The sequence below is a fragment of the Sapajus apella genome, unplaced genomic scaffold (genome assembly GCF_009761245.1).
Source record: "Sapajus apella isolate SASKATOON/1434 unplaced genomic scaffold, GSC_monkey_1.0 scaffold35, whole genome shotgun sequence".
NCBI classification, from domain to species: domain Eukaryota; kingdom Metazoa; phylum Chordata; class Mammalia; order Primates; family Cebidae; genus Sapajus; species Sapajus apella.
The window spans coordinates 16,014,523-16,038,128 of NW_022436975.1; positions in this window are offsets into that span (position 1 = coordinate 16,014,523).

Below are 23,606 nucleotides of genomic sequence, written 5' to 3' on the forward strand. Positions count from 1 at the left end.
GGAGGAAATAAAAAGGGAAAGGAGAAATCAGAGAAAATTAAATTTCTAGCAACTATTTTCCTAGAAAAAAATGCTAATATTAGAATAGCCTTAATGCTAAGACCAAAAGTGAGAGAGGAAATAGATGAGTGTGGTACAATTCGATGGGGAGGCAATCAGAGAAGTTACTGCATTTTATCTGCCCAAATCAGACAGCATTTTGAAAGTCGATGGGAAAAAAAAATGGATTGACTTAAACTTAGAGAATTGTGAAATTGCTCTCTAATAGTTATAAACATGGAAGCTATTTTCAAAGCAACCATTAAATACTCTCATTTGGGTGGGAGAAGGGTGGCTTTGAGTATCTGCAGACCACGGGCTCATACGTCTCTCAAAAAATGTTGACGGAATGTGGAGGCTTTGAAAAATGACTGCAGATTTTTTGACATTCCTCCTATCAAGAAGTGGCTCTATGTCCCTTTCCCTTGAATCTGGGCAGTTGTGACTGTTTTGGCCAATAGAATAAAACAAAGTGATGTTATGTAATGTTTGAAGCTAGGTTGTGAAAGACTATGCAGCTCCTAGTTTTTTGGGAATTCTTGCTCCCCTCAAGTTAGCCCACCTCTGTCATGCTGACAGAGGAAGCCCCATGAAGGGCCCATGTGTAGGTACTCTGATCAACTATGCCAGCTGAACCCAGCCTGAGAGTCACCCCATGTCAGATACAGACATAGAAGTGACAAGCCTTCAGGTGATTTCTGTCTACAACCATTTCAGTCCTCAGAGCTGAGGCCCCAGACATTGTGCTACAGCAGAGCAGAGCAAAGTTTGTCATCCTTGACCAACAGACTCTGGGAGCATAATAAAATATATTTCATACCACTAAGTTGGGGGTAGTTATTTACCCAACATAGATAAGAAATCCATAAAGACAAGCTCTAGCTATTGAGTAAATATACCTATTTTGCTGGGATAGGAATGCCACCAGTTTGGGAATAATATATTTAATTCTATGAAATAATAAAACTATTGTCTTAATAGATATTTCCAACCTTGGAAAGGTTTAGAAGTAAATAGTTGATTAAATAAACCAACCCAAAATATTAATATTCTGTTTTAAATTCAGCATTAGTGCATCAATAATACAACTTCTGTATGTTGAGATTCTGACAGACATGCTTTGCAATTTCCTTTAAAGTAAATAATTGAATAATTGGCTTTAAATACATAATCCTAAAATAAAAGGTACATCAAGAATTTAAATATTTCAGACAATTGAAGTAACTCAGTTGTAAGTTAGACTCTGCTGAAGGGAGTTTTATTTCATCAACTTTAGTTGTTTATTGAACTTCTTTAATCAGAAAAAATGTGTAGATGACTGTTCTCAGTTTATTATTAAAATCTAAATGTTAATTTAATGAAGACTGAATATTAATTTTAGGTGTATATAATTCTAAACTATCTTCACATACACAAGAATATGACCTTCTCATAGACATTGATATGGTTAGGCTTTGTGTCCCCACCCAATTCTCATCTTGAATTTTAATCCCTATAATCCCCATAATTCAATTACCTCCACCTGGTCAAGGAAGAGACCAGGTGGAGGTAACTGAATCATGGGGGTGGTTTCCCCTGTGCTGTTCTCATGGTACTGAATGAGTCCTCATGAGATCTAGTGGTTTTATAAGGGGCTCTTTGCCCTTCACTTGGCATTTCTTCTTCCTGCAGCCTTGTGAAGAAGGTACCTTATTTCCCCTTCACCTTCTACCATGATAGTAAGTTTCCTGAGGCCTCCCCAGCCATGCTGAACTGTGAGTCAATTAAACCTCTTTCCTTTATAAATTACCCAGTCTCAGGCAGTTCTTTACAGCAGTAGTAAATGAATTAATACAGACATTAAAAGTGTACATTGATAAAAATATTTGGGGAAAGGGCATAAAAAGGTGGAAAGAGAAATAGGAAAGGTGCAGAGGCCTAACAATTTTCTCCGCAAGACAAACACAAGAGTTGGGGGTCCAGGGAAAGACTAGCATTCCACAACACACAGGAGAGTGTTTGCAGCTTCTGAGGAACGTGCTGAACAGCTCACACTGACTCTTACCAGGGAGATGATAACCCGACTCTAACATGGGACAAATATTATTGTTGGTATTCCACATTATATAACAGCAAAATACTTCAGGCTGCAGTCTGGAGCAATTTCCTTTTATTTATTTATAAATATCAGGTTGTTTATATTTAAATAATTAAGAGAATAACTAGATATTTTTAAAGGCTGATAATCAGATACTTTTATATTTAAACTAAACCACAGAGTTTATATTCATAGTTTATTTATAATAAATATTTACATACAAATAAATATAAACTATCCAGTTTAGCTAAAATATAAAAGCATCTGGTTATCAGCCTTTTGTAGATATAAAGACATTTGCATCATCATTCATTCATTTATTTATGTGTACCACAAACTTTGTATCCAAGGCAACTAATAATATTGAATACTTAAGTGTTAGTATTACACAAATAAGGGTAAAGAACAAGAGTTTTTAAAGAGAAACATTGTAAAAATAGTAGTTAAATAAATGTTTCAAATTCAGATGAATTTCTTAAAGGTGGAGACTAAAATGTGAGACTCAATGAATTAAACAGATCTTTTAGTATCTTTTGATTAAGTGAGCTCATCTCCTATAACCTTTCAGCATAGCTCTTACTTGCTCACTCTATCATCATTTTTACTTCCCTGGATTAAAACATTTTAATGTACTTTTTCCAAATGCATCATAAAGTTGTGGAGCCCCACACTGAATACTACTGAGCAATTAGCAATGTTGTGAACTTTAACTTAACATGAAAGTTAAATTAGGAAAATTATCTTGTAGGAAACAAAGTAACAGAACAAAGTGGCATGCACACCAAATAATCTATTCTGAAACAAAAAAAACAGTGTAAAACCTGAATGTTCAACTGGGGCAGGGAAGGAGATAGAATTAGAACCATCATAGAAACCTGAATTGATAGAACACAAAATTGCAAATCTAATTTTAAGATGTTGTTTCTTTCTACAGAGATAATATAAGCTAATTATTTTTAAAAAGCTAATGCTAAACAGTTTATGAAGAAAAATATTCCTAACTGCTCAGAGGTAAACAGGTAAGATTGTAACAACTCTTTCTAAACTCACTCTAGGCATATGCAAGGTGGAGGAGACGTTACCCAGATGTCTATCTCCTCTTGTGGCTGCTTCCACTCTCCAGCCATTAAAATGCAGACCTTGGTTCTATCACCACTTTCCACAAGAAATGTAACCTCAGGGAACATTTAATTTTAATTTTTGGAAGATTTTAAATATGAGTTGGTAGTGTGCAGGAAAGAATTACATCACACACTATCCATCAGGTCATATTCATCTGACCCCAAATTCCCATGACATTTTTCTGTCCAAGGTACCTCCCAGCCCTCTCTCACTCTACTTCTTTCTTATTTTTTCCCCACACTGTGCCCATCTCCCATTCTCTTTTGTTGAAATCAAAATTTTAGAGAAAATAAATTAGAAATAAATAGATTAGAATAACTTAATAATAAATTAATAAATAAATTAGAAAATAAATCTAACAGCTTACTTGTACAAAGAATGATTCATGAATCAGGCAGTAACCATAATCAGAAGTCCAGAGAGCTCCACTCCACCTGCCCGAACAGTGAGTTTTTATAGGCTGAACAGAAGGAAGTTCACTGGCTACAATCAAGGTGTTTGCCTTATTTTCATATGGCTAATAGGAGGTTCCCGGTTGGTAATCAAAATCAATCTGCTGGTTGAACCAAGCAAAGGCCCAGGATTTTATTTTATTTTATTTTATTTTATTTTTTTTGGTTGTTGTTGTTTTCCATCAGTTACATAAATACTCCCAAACCTGGCAACCTCAGGCTAATGGCCTGCTTCTTATTTGTTTTAACATTTTCATATCCACTCTTCCCAGCTCAGTTGTGAAAGACAGTTCAGCCCTGTGTTCATATCTACCTCTGAGTTACTGCTAGCAAGTTAGCTCCACTATGGGTGAGTTGGGGATGTTTTGTTTCTGTTGCATGTCTGGCACCTAGGAAAATGAAAATGCAAGGCAATGGCAGTCCCAGACTGCACCTTCTACCTCAGGGTTCCTTCTGGGCTGGAGCGCCATCAGCTGAGTGCTTGGCTGCCTGCCCCACCTCCTCTGTGAGAGGCAGAGAGATGATTTGCATGCCACTTTTCCTTCCTCCACAGACCAAAATACATCTCTGTTTTCCAAGCCTAATTTTTGGAGGGTCAGAGTTGGACTGTCCTCTTGGGTAAAATCTATCACAATATATCCATCCTCTTTACAATAATAACAACAAAATAGACGGCATTTCTGCTCCACAGAAGCCAGGCAGTATGATACTTGTTTGCCAAGCTTTACCTGAATTTTGCCTAAATACACCAGATTAGGCTCCAGAGGGTGCATTCCTGGAGGAATTTGCTTTGAATCACACATTAAGGCTTTTTCCTGTCCCTATGACAGGAAGTGCTACATTAAAGAGGATAAGCCAAAACCTTCAATCTGTATAGCAAATTAACTTCTAGAACCACTGCATCTAGTTTTGATTCCACCTGCATTATAGGAGAAAATATGTTTTTCCACAGTATTGCCTGCACTGGGTATTGTCATCTTTTTGTGGTATTGCCTATTAAAGAAATAAAAACTAATGTCAAATTAGTGTGTTAATAACTATGTTAATTGCTAAGATGGTTGGACATTAGTTCAAGTGTTTAGTTAGGAGTTCGAGACCAGCATGGCCAACCATGGCCAACATGATGAAACCCTGTTTTTACTTAAAATGCAAAAATTAGCTGGGCACAGTGGCAGGCACCTATAATCCCAGCTACTCAGAAGGATGAGGCAGGAGAATTGCTTGAACCTGGGAAGCAGAGGCTGTAGTGAACTGTGGTCTCACCACTGCACTCCAGCCTGGGTGTCAGAGGGACTTATATTTCAAAAATATAAGTAAATAAAAAATAAGTAAATAAATAAAATAAAATTCATTTAAATGACCTTCTAGAATATTGGGAATAGTGTTATTTGTCTATCAAATTTTATACAGATAATTTTTCCCAGTGTATCATTTGTCTTTCCACCTTATTTATGGTATTTTATGCCAGGAAGAATTCACTTTTTAAACATTAATTTAATCACATCTATCAATATTTTCTTTTATGATTCCTTGATTTAAATAATTTTTTAAAATATGATGTAGGAGTGAAATAAGACAATCTTCTGATTTAAAATAGGCGTTGCTCAAAAATTTTATTTCAGTGATGTTTGTAATAAGGAAAAAAATTGAAAACACTCTAAAGAAGCTTTGATGGGCAATGATTTCCTAATATTTTTTCATCCAGTGTCATTCCATTAACATTATTATTATGACAACAACATGGCAAAAGATAGCATAGGCAGGATAGCATAATGGATAGGAAGGCTTCCCGAGCCAAATTTTAGGCAACTTACTTGAATTCTCTGACCCTTAGATTCCTCATCTTCAATGAGGGGATTATAAAGGTGCCTCACAGGGCCACTGTGGTAGCTACTGGGATCTTGAACATGAAGAATTAAGTACATCGCCTGAGGTATAATTTCCACTCAGTAGGGTAACATATTTATAGTTGAAAACGTAATCATGGAAAAGACAAAAGTAATGATAGCCATTGGGTTAGGACAGCAGGTTGATTTTTTTCTTTGTTTTCAAAACTGTCTGTAATGGTACCATATTATTTCAATAAAAATTTAAAATAAATACATGCACTAGTGTGTTTTACTTCCAAAGGAACATGCTGCTAAGACACTAAGGTTACCTTCAAAAGAGCAGATGGATTAATTCAGAGAGGAGAGAATAATGATTGTGATGGAGGAGTGAGTTATGAGAAATGATTAAAGATAAAGATTATGTCTGGTGTTGCTAAGTAATGGCTGAGGGGGGACTAATAATTGACTACAAAAATCTGACAGGAGAAATACTGAACAGGCAGGAAGAATTATTTAATCAGGTTTAGGACAAGATAACTAGACGAGTATAAAGAAGGAAAGAAAAATTTACCCTGAATGGGAGAGAAAACTTTCTGACAGTGAAAATTTTTATACAAGGAACATCTTCCAAGAAAAGTGATGAAAGCCCATCCCTAGAGATATTTAAAATAAGGTTGGATGGAAACCAAAAAATATGTATGACAGAACCACAGTGCTTTGATTCGGTGCTAGCTTCCATCTCTGATTTTATAGCAGCCTTGGAAAAAAAAAAAATAGGTCACTCAGTCATGGTGAATGATTAAAATGTGGCTCAGGCAACCAAGTGTTTGAACAGTTTTGAGGTGTCCCACTTCCATGTGAGGAACAAAACTAACCTGAATCAATGTCTGTGCCACAATTTGGCTGCCACATATGAGAGGGTGGTGAGGTTGGATGGGCTCTCAGCAAACTACCTGTTCCTGAACCACAATTTATATACCTGTCAAGCAGCTCCTGAATCCCAGAGTACTACAGCCCAAAGGGACTTGACCTAACAGTTTCTTTGAAAATAATAATTTGTTCTACTTATTAAGTATATACATGGTACCAAACAGTGTACTAGGTGTTTTGCCAATGGAATCTCATTCTCACAACCACCACGGAAGGTAGCTATTGTTATCCACATATTTAAAATGAAAGGCTCAAAAAGATTAAGTCCTGTCCCAAGGTCACATGGAAAGTAAGAGCTGAAATGAGGATTTCAATCTAGATGTGTATTAGTCCATTTTTACACTGCTATAGAGAAATAGCCAGCCAAGTGTGGTGGCTCACACCTGTAATCCACCATTTTGGGAGGCCTATACTGGCAAATTGCTTGAGGCCAGGAGATTGAGACCAGCCCAAACAACATGACGAAAACCTACCTGTACCAAAACTACAAAAATTAGTCAGGCGTGGTGGCACACACCTGTAATCCCAGTTACTCAGGAGTAACTGAACCTGCGAGGCAAAGGGTGCAGTGAGCCCAGATCGGCACTGCACTCCAGCCTGGGACACAGAGTGAGACTCCATTTCAAAAAAGCGAAATAAAACAAAACAAAACAAAAAATAAACAAACAAACAAAAAAGAAATACTGCATAGCAGGTAATTTATTAACGATTTAATTAACCCACAGTTCTGCAGGCTTAACGGGAAGCATGGCTAGGGAGGCCTCAGGATATTTACAATCATGGTAGAGGAAGAAGAAGTAGGCACTGTCTCCATAAGGCAGCAGGAAAGAGAAGTGCAAGCATGGGAAATGCCAGATGCTTATCATGAGAACAGCATAAGGGAAACAACCCCCATGATCCAATCGCCTCCCTCCTTCCACATGCGGGGATTATAGTTGAGCTGAGAGTTGGGTGGGAACACAGAGCCGAACTGTATCAAGGTATATTTCTCAAGCTTGTCATCCTTCTCTCTATACTCTGCTGTCTCAATGGATAAAAAAAGGAACAATTCATGAAAGATCACAGTCCAATTTTAGAGCCCAGACTTGGAATCTTTGTTCTTAGTCTCTGTCATTAACCAAAATCAATTCTCATCTCTATCTTCCTGAGCACCTGTTCCATTTCCTTGCCCTCTCCTCCTTTAATAAGAAGCAAAAAAAAAAAAAAATGAAAATTATATTTTTGATGTTATAAACTTGGGATAGGAAGAAAGAATGTGCATATGTAAATTTAGCCTTTTGACTCTTTAGGTTATTTAATGCCAAAACTCATTGTATTATCCAATCCCAGTATTCTACATTTTAAATATTCTCTGAATCCAAAAAATATTCTAGTCCCTTTATAATAAAGTAAGACTCATTGTACATGTAGCTCAGATATGCACTTTGAAGTCAAATAATCTGAAATAAGTTGAACAATTAAAATAGGAATAATAATGTGTCTGTAAGATTCTTCACTTTTGCATTTCCCAACTAATGTCCATCATATTGCAAGACAAAGGGAATTTGTAAGAACATAAAATTTGCAACATACAGCTATGAATGTATTCATGCCATATCTACTTTTGTTTTCATTTTTCTCTTAATAGTTTGCATTCTTTCTGATGCATATTTCTCAGTCCAATAAAGTTAAATAGTAGAGAAATATTTTGAAATGACTTTGATCAGTCAGGAGCTAGGTAAAGAACAATCACTTTCTGAAGATTTCTATCACCTAAAAAGGTTTAGTTTTTCCCCAACTCAATGGAAATGTCTCATCACATATCATTCAGGCCTTTCTTCTTTGTATCATCTTCCAATGTATGAAGCTAATTATGTCTGGAAGAGAAAATCTAAATGCCTTACAGGCTTCAGGCACCCATTCCTCCAAATTCTAAGAATCATACTGAAAAAAAGCAAAATCTTGTAAAATAAAATTGTTTCTAATAGTATTTAATACAATTGAAAGAGGAAATGGCTTGGCAATGCAGAGAACGAAGGTTGGGAAAAATACTGTATTTATTCTTCTTATGCTGCACTTGAAAGGACCATCTGCTAGAAAAAATACCTTTCATAGTACAGAGAGGTATTTCTTCTCTACCACAATGGCTGAGGCATACACGACTCAATGGTTCCCAGCACTGGCCACTGGAAGAAACTGAGGAAATCACTTGCAGTTATAGCCTATTCAGAAAAGTTGAGTATGACACAGACCTATGTGTTTAAAAGAAAAGCAGGTTGGTTGGTTTGTTTTCTAGCAGCTTGTATGAATTTTAAGTTACACCTAGAGATGGGCCCACAGAGCCACCACCCACACATGGACAGTGCTTGGAGGCCAGGACACCTGCAGTTCCTTCTCTAAGGCTCTGAGTCTGTTGGGCAGGGAATGCTAAATAGGAAAGTCCTTTCTAAAAACAGAGGCTGGACTGTTGAATGGCCTCCTTTTCCATGTCTGTGCACATTCTTAGTTTTTTCTTTATTTTCAAAACAGATCAGAAAGTTACCTTTCCTTTTACAAGACCAAAAATAATAAGAATAATTTCTTCAAGAAATCCTAAAATTTTATTATTCTGTTACTTTATAGTTCAATGTAAAACCCAGTGATCAACTGAGGTTCAAACCAAAAGTACTACATGTTCATATTCTTTATCCCAACAACATTAGGTTTTTTTTTATATCATAACTAAATTTTTTATAATTCATTCATTCATATATCCAGGGTCCCCATAAACACCTTTCTTATGTCTTCTGTTGACCTGGTATATCTTCTGATAATGAAGTCTGTTAACAATTGTGGATATTATACTCTTTTGATAAAATACTTACTACAGCTTTGCCTCAACATAGTAATCATAAATAAAATTGAAATTGTATGTTGAAACTTTTTAGTCATCTGCAAAATAGAGTCTGAATCAGTATGGTTTTTTTTTTGTAATTATTGTTGAATTTAAGAGAGATAAATGTGAAATATCAATTAAATAGTCAAAACACAGATCTCACTTTATTCATCAAATTCAGGCTCAACTGTTCCTTCACATTTTTCAGAGAGTTTCAAATCCTTTGTGCTGTTTTACTAGTTTCTTACTGGTAACAAATTATTTAAGACCTGAGTTCTCAAAATAATATGTAATAAAAATTGTGTCCAAAAAACACCCATATCCAAATTGATTCCTCCACTAGTGTTGTAAAATAGTAATACTTAAAGTTAAAACTTTTCCCCCCTTTCAAGATAGAAACAATGTCAAACTTGCATTCCAGGGTGTTTAATTCCTAATTAGCTTATAAGTTGATAGAAGCTTATAAGATAATAAAAGTATAGCTAACACTTCTTATAGAGCTGGTGAGGTAATACTTTTAACAGAGGGGGAAACCATACCCACAAAACAATTACTTGACTAGAGAATTGGCTACAAAAGGGTCTGGAGAAACATTTTCTTCATTTTGGTCTAGTGATTTTTCAAAACCACACTAGGTTCTAGGAGTCAAACAAATGCTAGAAATAAAACTTACTTAATTTTAGGTATATTTTCACCTTTTTTCCTAAAACCTGGTAATTAATTGAACTGGCTTGAGTTTTTCTGTTGTACCCTTGTTGCAGGACAACTCTAGAGGAAATTGCTAAATGTCAGGCAATGAGAGAAAGCAGAGAAAGAGTCATGGCCTTCAGAGGCCTCTCCAGACTCTGGACACTAAGAAACTCCTGCATTCACCATGCACGTATTTATAGACAAAGTGATTACTCTTTAAACATTTCTAAGTTTTGCTTCTAAGTTTTTGTAAGAAAAGGAAAAAAATATAACTCAACCACCTCCTACTGATTCCAAACCTCTCAGGAACTTTTGGTCACATTTAGAGGTAAAAGTTGTTTGACCACTTCCACACTGACCCAGATCTGAGAGCTCTGTCGTACCTGTTGGCTGCAGGTAAGAATGAAGGAGGGTCACAGAGGTGGATCAGATGCTAATAAACCCACATAAATAGCTCTTTTTTCTTACTGCTTTATTTAATTGTACTTTTCCCAGTTTTATTGAAGCATAATTGACAGAAAATTCTATATATTTGAGGTGCTCAGTGTGGTGTTTTGATGTAAATATGCTTTGTGTAATGGTTCCCACAATCAAGCTCATTAACTTATCCATTACCTGACATAGTTACCTTTTTTTATTGTAATGAGAATACTCAAGATCTATTTTCTTAGCAAATTTCAAGTATACCAGGGGCTAATGGAGTGGGAAACATGGGGAGACATTGGTCAAAGCATAGTAACTTACAGTTATAAGATGAGTAACTTCTAGAGAATTACTCTAGAAGAACTGGAGCAGCATGGCAACTCCAGTCAATAATAGCATGTTGTGAATAGTTCTTTGTGAGTACGAGTTGTTTCTATTGAGTTTCGTGAGACAACAGATTATCTCTTTGTAGGTGTTGGTTGCAGGAGCATGTTGAATTGTGAAAATCTCTGATACACCACAGTTCTCCTCTGCCAATAGTTGAGTGCCCTGCGAAGAGTCTAAAACTGCCCTGTAGCTGGATGAAAAGAACATGACCACTATGAAGAGGCAGCTCTGTGGAAATAGTCTGTTCTAGAGAAAGCTTTCTTTTCATCCACATGCTTGTTTTAAAGTTTTGAGGGGATCATGGCAGACAGGAGGCAGGACTAGATTGCAGCTCCGGACAGAACAGCATACGGAGGCCTTCATTGTGAATCTGAGCTCCCGATTGACTGCAAGCACAAACCAGCAACCCCAGAAGGACCCACACACCTTCTGGAAGGAAGCAGACTGCTCCTGCAGGATCCAGGAGACACCCCAAATACTGTTAGTGCCCCAACAGCAGAAGTGGGAAAGGGAGACCCTCCTTCCCTGAACACACACCCCCTCTGAAGAAACTGAACGTCTGTTTATGAGAGACATTTCCAACTTCACCTTGAGCTAAGTCAAGTTAGAGAGCCAAGTGAAATTCTGGGGTAGAGGAAGAAGTAGAAGGCCCTGGGAGCCCGCTGGGTCCCCAAGCAACCCATTCCCACCTGGCACCACAGGGATCCATCAGGAGGGTGGCCAGAGGAGCAGGGGGTAAAACTCCACAGGGAGAAGGAATTCTCTAGCTGAACTTTGTAACAATTTGAACAGGGCAAGAACCTCCTGGCCAGAACTAGGGGGAGGGCCCAAATTGGCATCCAGACTTCATGGGCAGGGGAAGAACTAAAGCCCTTTTCTTTCGCAGCTGGGAGGTGGATAGCCTCAGGCAAATTTCTAAGCCTGTCTCACCCTCTCTCTGGAAATGGACTGGAGGCTGTTGTGGGGACACAGTGGGAGTGAGACTGCCCCTTCAGTTTGCATGGGAGCTGGGTAATACCTGCAACTGCCAGCTTTTCCCTACTTCCCTGACAACCTGCATAACTCAGCAGACACAGCCATAATTCTCCTGGGTGACCTGGGAATCTCCAGTGACCTGGGAATCTCACCCTTATCCCCCACAGTAGCCCCAACAAGAGCTGCCCAAGGAGAGTCTAAGATCAGACATTCCTAGCCCCGTCCCCACCTGATGGTCCTTCTTTACCCAACCTGGTAGTGGAAGACAAAGGGCATATAATCTTGGGAGTTCTAGGGACCCGCCCACCACTGGTCCCTCTCCCTGCTGCTATAGTTGATGCCTTCTGAAAAGCTGCCACCTCGTGGCAGGAGGCCAACCAGGATAAAGAAAAGCATTAAACCACCAAATCAAAGAACCCTCATGGAGTCCATTGCACCCTCCACCACCTCCACCAGAACAGGCGCTGGTATCCCAAGCTGAGAGACCAGCAGAGGGGTCACATCACAGGACTCTGTGCAGAAACCTCCATTACCAGCCCAGAGCTAGGTAGACTTACTAGGGGGCTGGACCTAGAAGAGAGACAACAATCACTGCAATTCAGCTCACAGGCAGCCACATCCATAGGACAAGGGGGAGAGTACTACATCAAAGGAACACCTCATGGGACAAAAGAATCTGAATGACAGCTTTCGTCCCTAGACTCTGCCTCTGACAGAGCCTGCCCAAATGAGAAGGAACTAGAAAACCAGCCCTGGTGATATAACAAAACGAGGCCTGTCAACACCCCAAAAATCACACTAGTTCACCAGCAATGGATCCAAACGAAGAAGAAATCCCTGATTTACCTGAAAAGGAATTCAGGAGGTTAGTTATTAATCCAGTCAGGGAGGGACCAGAGAAAGGCAAAGCCCAATGCAGGGAAATTCCAAAAATGATACAAGAGGTGAAGAGAGAAATATTCACGGAAATAGGTAGCTTAAAAAAAAAGCAATAAAGATGTCAGGAATCTTTGGACACACTTTTAGAAATGCGAAATGTTCTGGAAATTCTCAGCAATAGAATTGAACAAGTAGAAAAAAGAAATTCAGAGCTTGAAGAAAGGTCTTCGAATTAACCCAATTTAACAAAGACAAAGAAAAAAAAAAAGAATAAGAAAATATGGACAAAGACTCCAAGACGTCTGGGATTATGTTCAATGACCAAATCTAATAAAAATTGGTGTATCTGAGAAAGAAGAGAATTCTAAAAGCCTGGAAAACATATTTAGGGAAGTAATCAAGGAAAACTTCCCCACCCCTATGAGAGACCTAGACAGCCAAATACAAGAAGCACAAAGAACACCTGGGAAGTTCATGGCAAAAAGATCTTCACCTAGGCACACTAACATCAGATTATCCAAAGTTAAGATGAAGGAAAGAATCTTAAGAGCTGTGAGACATAAGCACCAGGTAACCTCAGATGGAAAACCTAACAGATTAGCAGCAGATTTCTCAGCAGAAACCCTACAAGCTAGAAGGGATTGGGGCCCTATCTTCAGCCTCTTAAAACAAAACAATTATTAGGCAAGAATTTTGTATCCAGTGAAACTAAGCATTATATATGAAGGAAAGATACAGTACTTTTCAGACAAACAAATGCTGAGAGAATTCACCATTACCATACCACCACTAAACTGCTAAAAGGAGCTCTAAATCTTGAAATAAATGCTAGAAATACATCAAAACAGAAACTCTTTAAAGCATAAATCACACAGGACCTATAAAACAAAAATACAAGTTAAAAAGCAAAACCAAAAAACAAAAAAACAAAGTACACAGGCAATAAAGAGCATGATGAAAGCAACGATACCTCACATTTTAATACTAACATTGAAGGTAAATGGCCTAAATGCTCCACTGAAAATATACAGAACTGCAGAATGGATAAGAACTCACCCACCAACTATCTACTGCCTTCAGGAGACTCACCTAACACATAAGAACTCATAAACTTAAAGGGGTGAAAAAAGGCATTTTATGCAAATGGACACCAAAAGTGAGCAGAGGCAGCTATTCTTATATCAGACAAAATGAACTTTAAGGCAACAATGGTTAACAGAGACAAACATGGACAGCATATAATGGTAAAAGGCCTTGTCCAATAGGAAAATATCACAGTCCTAAACATATATGCACCTAACACTAGAGCCCCCAAGTTTATAAAACAATTACTAATAGACCTAAGAAATGAGATAGATAGCAACACAATAACAGTGGGGACTTCAATACTCCACTGATGCCATTAGACAGGTTATGAAGACAGAAAGTCAATAAAGAAACAATAAATTTAAATTATACCTTGGAACAAATGTACTTAATGGATAGATACAGAACATTTCATCCATCAGCTGCAGAATAAATATTCTATACAACAGCACATGGAATTTTTTCAAGATTGAGCATACGATGCACCATAACATGAGCCCCAATAAATTAAAGAAAATTTAAATTATATCAAGCACTGTCTCAGACCTCAGTGGAATAAAACTGGAGGGCAATTCCAAAAGGAACCTTCAAAATCATTCAAATACATGGAAATAACCTGCTCCTGAATGAACATTGGGTCAAAAGTGAAATCAAGATGGAAATTTAAAAGTTCTTTGAACTGAATGACAATAAGAACACAACCTATCAAAACTTCAGCAATACAGCAAAGGTAGTGCTAAGAGGAAAGTTTATAGCCCTAAACACCTACTTCAAAAAGTCTGAAAGAGCACAGATAATCTAAGGCCACACTTCAAGGAGCTAGAGAAACAGTAACAAATCAAACCCAAACCCAGCAGAAGAAAGGAAATAACCAAGATCAGAGCAGAACTAAATGACATTGAAACAAACAAAAAACATAAAAGACAAATGCAACAAAAAGCTGGTTATTTGAAAAGATAAATAAAATTCATAAACTATTGGCAAGATTAACTAAGAAAAGAAGAGAGAAAACACAAATAATCTCACTAAGAAAAGAAACAGGAGATATTATAACTGACACTACTGAAATACAAAAGATCATTCAAGGCTATAATGAATACCTTTATGCACATATTCTAGAAGAGATGAATAAATTCCTGGAAAATAAAAACCTCCCAGCTTCAATCAGGAAAAATTAGATACCCTGAACAGACCAATAACAAGCAGCAAGATTGAAATGGTAATTTAAAAATTACCAACCAAAAAAAGTCCAGGACCAGACGGATTCACAGCAGAATTCTACCAGACATTCAAAGAAGGATTGGTACTGATCCTTTTGACACTATTCCACAAGATAGAGAAAGAAGGATCCCTCCCTAATTCATTCTATGAAGGTAACATCACCCTAGTACCAAAACCAGGAAAGAACATAACCAAAAAAGAAAACTACAAATGATATCCTTGATGAACATAGATGCTAAAATTCTTAATAAAATACTAGCTAACTGAATCCAACAACATATCAAAAACACAATCCACCATGATCAAGTGGATTTCATACCAGGGACGCAGGGACGGTTTAACATATACAAATCAATAAATGTGATATACCACATAAACAGAATTAAAAACAAAAATCACAAGATCATATCAATAGATGCAGAAAAGGCATTTGACAAAATTCAGCATCCTTTTATGATTAAAATTCTCAGCAAATTTGGCATACAAGGGACCTACTTAATGTCATAAAAGCCATCAATGGCAAACCCACAGCCAACACAGTACTGAATGGGGAAAAGGTGAAAGCATTCTCTCTGAAAACTGGAATAAGACAAGGGTGCCCACTCTCACCACTCTTCTTCAACATAGTACTAGAAGTCCTAACCAGAGCAATCAGACAAGAGAAAGAAATAAAGGGCATCTAAATTAGTAAAGTAAAAGTCAAACTGTCACTGTTTGCTAATGATATGATCATTTACCTTGAAAACCCTAAGGACTCCTCCACGAAGCTCTAGAACTGATAAAAGAATTCAGCAAAGTTTCCAGATACAAGATTAATGTACACAAATCAATAGCTCTTCTATACACCAACAGCAACCAAGCAGAGAATCAAATCAAGAACTCATCCCCTTTTACAATAGCCACAAAAAATACAAAATACTTAGGTATATACCTAGCAACGGAGTTGAAAGAGCTCTGCAAGGAAAACTACAAAACACTGCTGAAAGAAACTACAAAACACTCTGAAAGTCCCAGCTACTGGTTTGTGTCACAGACAACACAAACAAATGGAAACACATGGCATGTTCATGGATGGTTAGAATCTATATTGTGAAAATAACAATACTGCCAAAAGCAATCTACAAATTCAATGCAATTTCCATCAGAATACCATCATCATTCTTCACATAATTAGAAAAATATTCTAAAATTCATATGGAAACAAAAAAGAGCCCACATGGCCAAAGCAAGACTAAGCAAAAAGAACAAATCTGGAGGCATCACACTACCTGATTTTGAACTATACTATAAGGACACAGTAACCAAAACAGTGTGGTACTTGTATAAAAATAGGCACATAGACCAATGGAACAGAATACAGAACCCAGAAATAAACCCCAATACTTAGAGCCAACTGATGTTGGACAAAGCAAACAAAACCATAAGCGGAGAAAGGACACCCTTTTCAACAAATGGGGTTGGGAAAATTGGCTAGCCACATGTAAGAGAATAAAACTGGATCCTCATCTCTCACTTTATACAAAAATCAACTCAAGATGGATTAAGGACTTAAATCTATGACCTGAAACTATAAAAATTTTAGAAGATAACACTGGAAAAACTCTTCTAGACATTGGCTTAGGCAAGGATTTCATGACAAAGAACCCAAAAGCAAATGCAATTAAAAACAAATATAAATAGTTGAAACCCATTTAAAATAAAGAGCTTTTGTATGGCAAAAGAACAGTCAGCAGAGTAAACAACCCACAGAGTGGGAGAAAATATTCACAATCTATATACCTGGCAAAGGACTAATATCCAGAATCTACAACAAACTCAAACAAATCAATAATGCCGGGTGTGGTGGCTCATGCCTATACTCCCAGTTCTTTGGAAGGTTGAGGCAGACAGATCTCGAGGTCAGGAGTTCGAGACCAGCTTGGCCAACTTGGTGAAACCACCTACTAATGAAGAGGGAAACTAAATAATAACAATGGTAGTCTGTAATTGCTGCATAATAAAATAAAGTTTATTGTGTTGTGTTCAATATAAAAGCTAACCCCCAGCTCTGCTTAAAATTAACTAACTCCCTGTAAAACCTACCTAATCTATTCCCCTACATTCTCAGCAAAGTTCCTAGGCATCTCAAGATTCCTGCTTTTCTTGCTGACCAGCTGCAAGGTCACAGGGCAAGATAACACCCAAAAAATGTACAATGTGTTTCTCAAAATGCTATTTTTCAAACGTAACTTACATCAGAAGACATTTTACAAATTAATTAACTGTTCTTTGTTCTGGCTTCTATAAATCTGTTAGCTGCTTGATGTATAAAAAAATCCCTGATGTATAAAAAGTACCCCATTTTTTTTGTCCAGGGTTCAGCCTTGGGATGCTAATCCACTGAGCCAGTGGCCACCTTAATAAAATCCTCCTGTTTCACCCGTTGGTCTCTCCGGTGGTCTCCTGAATATTCTGCAACACTAAAAATACAAAAATTAACCAAGTGTAGTGGCACACACCTGTAGTCCCAACTACTCAGGAGGCCGAGGCGGGAGAATCACTTGATCCCAGGAGGCAGAGGCTGCAGTAAGCTGAGACCACACCATTGCACTCCAGCCTGGGTGACAGAGTAAGATTCTGTCTTAAAAAAAAAAAAAGAAAAAGAAAAAACACTAACAATCCTATCAAAAGGTGGGCTAAGAACATGAACAGACAATTCTCAAAAGAAGATATACAAATGGCCAAAAAAACCTATGAAAAAAAATGCTCAATATCACTAATGATCAAGGAAATGCAAATCAAAACCTCAGTGCATTAGCACCTCACTCCTGCAAGAATGACCATAATCAGAAAACAGTAGATGTTGGCATGGATGCAGTGAACAGGGAATACTTCTACACTGCTGGTGGGAATATAAACTAGTACAGCCACTGTGGAAAACAGTGTGGAGATTCCTTAAAGAACTAGAAGTAGAACTACCATTTGATCCAGCAATCCCACTACTGGGTATCTACCCAGAGGAAAAGAAGTCATTATTTGAAAAAGATACTTGCACACGCATGTTTATAGCGACACAATTCACAATTGCAAAATTGTGGAACCAACCCAAATGCCCATCAATCAATGAGTAGATAAAGAAATTGTGGTATATATACATGATGGAATACCATCCAGCCATAAAAAGGAATGAAATAACAGTATTTGCAGTGACCTAGATGAGATTGGAGACTATTCTTCTAAGTGAAGTAACTCAGGAATGGAAATCCAAGCATTGTTTATTCTCACTGATATGTGGGAGCTAAGCTATGAGGATGCAAAGGCATAAAAATGATACAACGGACTTTGGGGACTCGGGGGGAAAGTGGAAGGGGGGCGAGGGAGAACAGACTACAAATATGGTGAAGCATATACATGGGTGATGGATACACCAAAATCTCACAAATCACCACTAAAGAACTTACTCATGTAACCAAATACCACTTGTACCCCAATAACTAATGGAAAAATAAAATAAAAAAGTTTAAAAAAGAAAGTTTTATTTCAAGTTCTCCTATTCTTTGTGTCAGTGTGTTTACAATGACCACTCTACAGCAGATAAACCTATCAACAAATACTTGCCCCCTCTTTATTGACACAGCAGGAATTTGCCTGTTACATGTCACACATGTAAATTTTAATTTATTTTGGCTTTATTTAGACTTTACTATATGCCAAGCACTGTGCTAAGCACTTCACATGCATCCTTTCAGTTAATCCCCACCAATTCCACAAGGTTGAACGGTACTAGAATTGTCCCTAATTTATACATAAAGAAGTTGAAGCTGAAGCAGGTTGAGTAAGCTACAGAAGGTCACATGACTTGCGAATAGCAAAGGCCAGACCTAAACACAAATTATAACCCATGCTTTTAACCACTCAATTCTATGGCCACAAAATGATTCTTACATTAATTCTATTCATTTCTCATCAGGAGTTAAAAACTGATAAAAATCTTCTTCCAAGAGGTGTCAGGTGCTTGTCTTCCCTGGTTGCTAAATATTTATTGAACATTCCATTTATACGGGATACTGTTCTAGATGCTATGTGATGAACAAAAAGAACACATTCTCTGCCCTCATGGAGCTTATATTGTAATGGAGAGACAGCATAAAACACATTTGTATTAAAATGTCAGCTAGTAATAAGTATTATGGAGAAAAAGAAAGCAGGGTGAGGAGGGAGCAAGCGATGGGAGGTGTCAGCCTGGCAGGAGTGTCCCACTTGGGTCCATCAGGTGGGATGTGGGAGTGTCCCATATAGAAGCACTGAGAAGACAGTGCTTCATTAGCATCCTCAAGGGACCAACCCCAACAAATGCCTGGAAGAAGAGCATTTTGAGCAGAGAAATCAGTAAAGGTAAAGCCGTAAGCCAGGAAAAGCTTGCCTTTTGGAAGGTTCAGCTGGAACAGAGTGAGGATGGGGAGATCATTAGAAAAGCACTGGAGGAGTCAGGTGCCCACTCCCAGAAATGCAAAGATCACGGAAAGGGCATGTTGTTCATGGTGTGATGGGAAGCCACTGGAGGTTATAAGTACACCATTTTAACTATTTGTAGGTGTACAGCTCAGTGGCATTAAGTATGTTCACATAGTTGCATAACCATCACCACCATCCATCTCCTGAAACTTTTCATCTTCTCAAAGTAAAACTCCATACCTATTAAACACCAACTCTCCACTCTTCCTCCCCCCAGTCCCTAGCAACCACCATTCTACTTTCTGAGTCTATGAATCTGACTATTCAAGTAGTCAGATTTCTCAAATTAGTAGAAACATACAACATTGGCCTTTGAGATCTAGCTTATTTCATTCAACCTAGTGTTTTCAAGGTTCATCCATGTTGTAGCATATGCCAAAATTGCATTCTTTTTTAGCGCCAAATAATATTTCACTGTATGTATACACCACATTTTGTATATCCATTGGGTTAAATGAAATATATCATCAAAATTAATTTTATTTGCTTCTTCCTGCTTTTAAAAAATCTGGCTCCTAGAAAAAAAAATTACACATGTAGCTCACATTTGTAGCTTATATTATGTATGTCTCTTGGACAACATTGTTTTAAAGTCTTTACAGAAGCCTACAAAAAAAACTACCTCAAGATTTTTTTTTACTGTTATCATGAAGGAAAAATAAAAGCAACTTGTAACTGACTATAAGAATCCCAAGAAAACAATGATGCCCTAAAACCAGCTCAAAATGCCCCAGAAATAGCATTTTGATATGGAGGGTAAATAATTTTATAGCCAAAAAAGAAATTTGTTATAGTGGATTGTTCACCAAAGAGGATTTATTGAAATCAAGTCAACAACCCATTCTTTAGGGAAGGTGGAGGAATTGAAAGGGAGTCAGAAACTATTTGCTTCCTGTCAGCCCAAGTGGATCATGAGGTCAGGAGTTCAAGACCGGCCTGGCCAAGATGATGAAACCCTGTCTCTACTAAAAATATAAAAATTAGCCGGGCATGGTGGTGGGTGCCTGTAATCTCAGCTACTCAGGAGGCTGAGGCAGAGAATTGCTTGAACCTGGTAGGCAGAGGTTGTAGTGAGCTGAGATCGTTCCATTGCACTCCAGTCTGGGCGATAGAGTGAGACTCCATCTCAAATAATAATAATAGTAAGAGCATCTAGTAATCAATAGAACAAAGCATCCAGTAATCAGTAGAATAAAATGTTGATATTTATCTTTATAAGCAAGACATCATACCATAAGTGAAATATTTTGCTGAGGAATGTTTTAAGTCACAAATCTGGTTATAAAAAATCCTGAAAGCTGAACTGAAACACATCAGCAGCTTGGGAAGTATCTGATGTGCCCGATGACATCTTCACTGGCCCTCAGGTTTCTATTTGGATGTGCATGGACAGACAAATGCAGACAATGAGAGGTTTTGAGATGAAATCTGACCAAAAAAAGTAGTGTCCTCCAAACACCCAACTTAGAGCTGGTGCGCTGCTTATACGGCAACATCCTGCACAGGCAAAACAGGGTTCCATTTCTTTGTTCCAAAATCAATAGAGCTATGCCTGAGTTACTTTACCAGTAGTGATGCAAGTGTGTAATGGACCATCCTTTCCCTCCTTTGACATAGGACAGCACAGTCCTCTTAAAAATTAGTTTAAAAAGCCTGGTGGATACAAGGCTTGGGAAATTAACATTCATTTATTATTGTTTATGGCAAGGCCATCCAGGCCATTGGCATGCTTTCGAGATCCGAGTTCAGTAAATTGCATTTCTCTTTCTGTGTGTGTGTGTGTGTGTGTGTGTGTGTGTGTGTGTGTGTTTACAGTTCTGTGTAACCTCTTTATTATTGTATCTATCTTTTAAAAAATGTTTACAATTCAAAATTACTTAGTTCATTTTGCAACTACTTTCCTTATTTTGACTGCAAGGCATCCTCTCATAGCTTCTTCTTTGTGAGTTCCAAGAGCTAATGCAACCTGAAGACCTATACATCCTCACATCCTCTCCCACTGTCACTCCCCCAAGAAGAGATAGGTGATAGATGATGATAGATAGATAGATAGATGATAGATAGATAGATAGATAGATAGATAGATAGATAGATGATAGAAGATATATAGATATTGGATAGCTAGATGATAGATAATAGAGATGATAGATAGATACATAGATACAAAAATAGAGCAAATGCATATATGTAGCATTATAAAGGAAGAGCTCTGCTGACAGACATAAAAGCTTTTAAATTACCTTGAGAAACTTTCTCTATGCAATTTACTATGTAGGAATGAGAAGACATAAAGGAGAGGAATAATATTATGGTTATGTAACTTGCATATGATCAGGTGACAATCCATGCCACGTAGGGGTAGAACGTGATTATCTGAATTTAAGCCAAACTCTGATTACTTAATTTCATGCTAGATGTGTGTCTCAAAACCTTCATGTTTCAGGGTAAGTTACCTTCGCCATCTGGCCCCCGCTGATTCTCCCCATACAATCTTCTTCCTTAAGGAAAGGGTTAGATCCGTTTGCCCTTCAGAAGCTTTGCACTCCTTGCAGTGACTGGAGTTGGAGGGTAGGAACTGCTGCCGAAAAGACAGAAACTCCCCGTCCTGCCACCCCTCCTGGTGGCAGCCTTGATGAACATGTCTATTATTGAGCCTGTCATGCCAGAGAGCCAAAGGCCAAGATGAAGAATGCACACAGCATCTCCTGTGTGACAGGCAGCATGCTCCCACCAGCCCACGCTGGGCCCTGGTGTCGCACAAGAGCTGAGTATTGACAGGAATGCAGTGTTGCCCACTAGCCAGCCAGACTGAGGAAAGAAGAAGCAGGCAGAGCACAGTGCCTGAACAATGGCCTTTATACCTCCATTCCCTTCATGAAGACTCATTCCTCAGCTCTGAAAGCCTGCATGTAGTCGGTGTTCAGAGTTCAATGGGTATTTCCTCCTGAATGAATTTCATCTTCTGTTCCTGGAAGGTCACACTTCACTGTGATGTGGAATAAGTCTGCTACTTTTCTATGCCCTGTGAAAAGCGGTTCCTGTACAAAGTGTTAGCCATTCCTATCACTCAAAATGGGAACCCTTTTTCATAGTTGCTCTTGCTGGGGGAACAGATTAAGGATGAAGCCCCTTTAGTTAGGTTTGTAAATCTCTAGACCAAAACATTAGCATTCAGATTGCACCTAGGAGAGGAGTGAAGACTTGATGAGAATCCAGGACCCAATAATAAAATATTTCTCAACTGTCAAACAAATAATTCACAACGTGGAGTATGGGGGCAGGGCAGGAGTAGGATTTGGATTTTAAATAGAGCAAGTACCCAGCACCAGATCATTATTTCAAACAGGAAAATCAATGAGAAGCTGGAATTTTGAGGTCTCCTCACAAACTTATAAATAAAACACTGGTATCACATGGCAGATATTGGGTACGTGGGGGAAACACAAGGTTGAAAAAGTCGACTTTTGCTTTCCAACCACATTTCCTGGAGCTCGGGAGGAAGAACAACAGTGGAACTCTGCCAAGGGAGGAGGAGGGAGGAGGAGGGGGAGGGGTTTCTTTCATTAAGATCCATCATCTTTGACCTGAAATCAGAACCCTTACCTCTCAAAAGACAGTAGTATAAATTTTTCTCCCACTGCAAGTAACTTGTACTCATTTCTCTCTAGATTTATGAGCAGTTGGAACTTTTGAAATTTTTTCAGTTTGATGGAGGAAAGGCAAAAATAAAAATTTTGTCTGAACTTGCTGACCCCTGACAATTCTACATAATTTAATAAGGAAAAAATAATATATCGGTATTTTATCAACCTTATGGCCAAGGCTTCAAGTCCATAGAAACCCATATCAATATGCAAAGAAATGCAAACAAATATCAGTTCCATCATCAAGGCAGCAGCCTGCTGCTAAAATACATAGAGTCAATGACACTACGAGTTCCTGTCCTTCTTTCTTCCTTCCTTCCCCCTTTCTTCCTTCCTTCTCCCCCTTTTCAACTACCTATTTATTTTACAGACGTTTATTGGACACTCAATACCCTTTACATAACCATTGCCAGCTGATCTTTTTAAATGAGGCACACATTTTCGTCTTAGTTTTGTATCCAAAAATCTGCCTAAAGTTGGGCAAAGTTGGGCTGAAAAACACGG